Source organism: Penaeus monodon, chromosome 24, assembly GCF_015228065.2.
Source record: "Penaeus monodon isolate SGIC_2016 chromosome 24, NSTDA_Pmon_1, whole genome shotgun sequence".
NCBI lineage: Eukaryota > Metazoa > Arthropoda > Malacostraca > Decapoda > Penaeidae > Penaeus > Penaeus monodon.
This window is the reverse complement of record NC_051409.1, coordinates 22,502,546-22,502,865: the sequence shown is the minus strand read 5'-3', so window position 1 is coordinate 22,502,865 and position 320 is coordinate 22,502,546. Positions and strand designations below refer to the sequence as shown.

Below are 320 nucleotides of genomic sequence, written 5' to 3'. Positions count from 1 at the left end.
CGTAATAACAGCGAAAAGCATATCCAGAATGTGGCGGTGAGAGGGAAGAGCGGGATGGAGGAAGGGGAAGCTCCTCCTCCGACAAGGGCATCATCAGGAGATCAGGGCCTGATTTTCTCGTGTGGCTTTTAGGCTGGCCAACGCTGTGCAGAAGGAGGTGGTGGTGGTGGGCGGGGGGGTCGCAGGACTGTCGGCAGCCAAGACTCTCATCGCGGAGAGCGTGAGGGATATCATTCTGCTGGAGGCCCAGGACTACCTCGGGGGAAGAGTCAAGACCTATAGGCAAGGTAATGTAGAGTACGCGCTGGGCTTCGAGCCCG

The 320-nt window shown here is 58.4% G+C and overlaps 1 pseudogene; it reads left to right on the top strand.

The window, feature by feature from the left end:
- LOC119588886 overlaps positions 1 to 320 on the top strand; it is a 48,185-nt pseudogene that overhangs the window by 34,520 nt on the left and 13,345 nt on the right.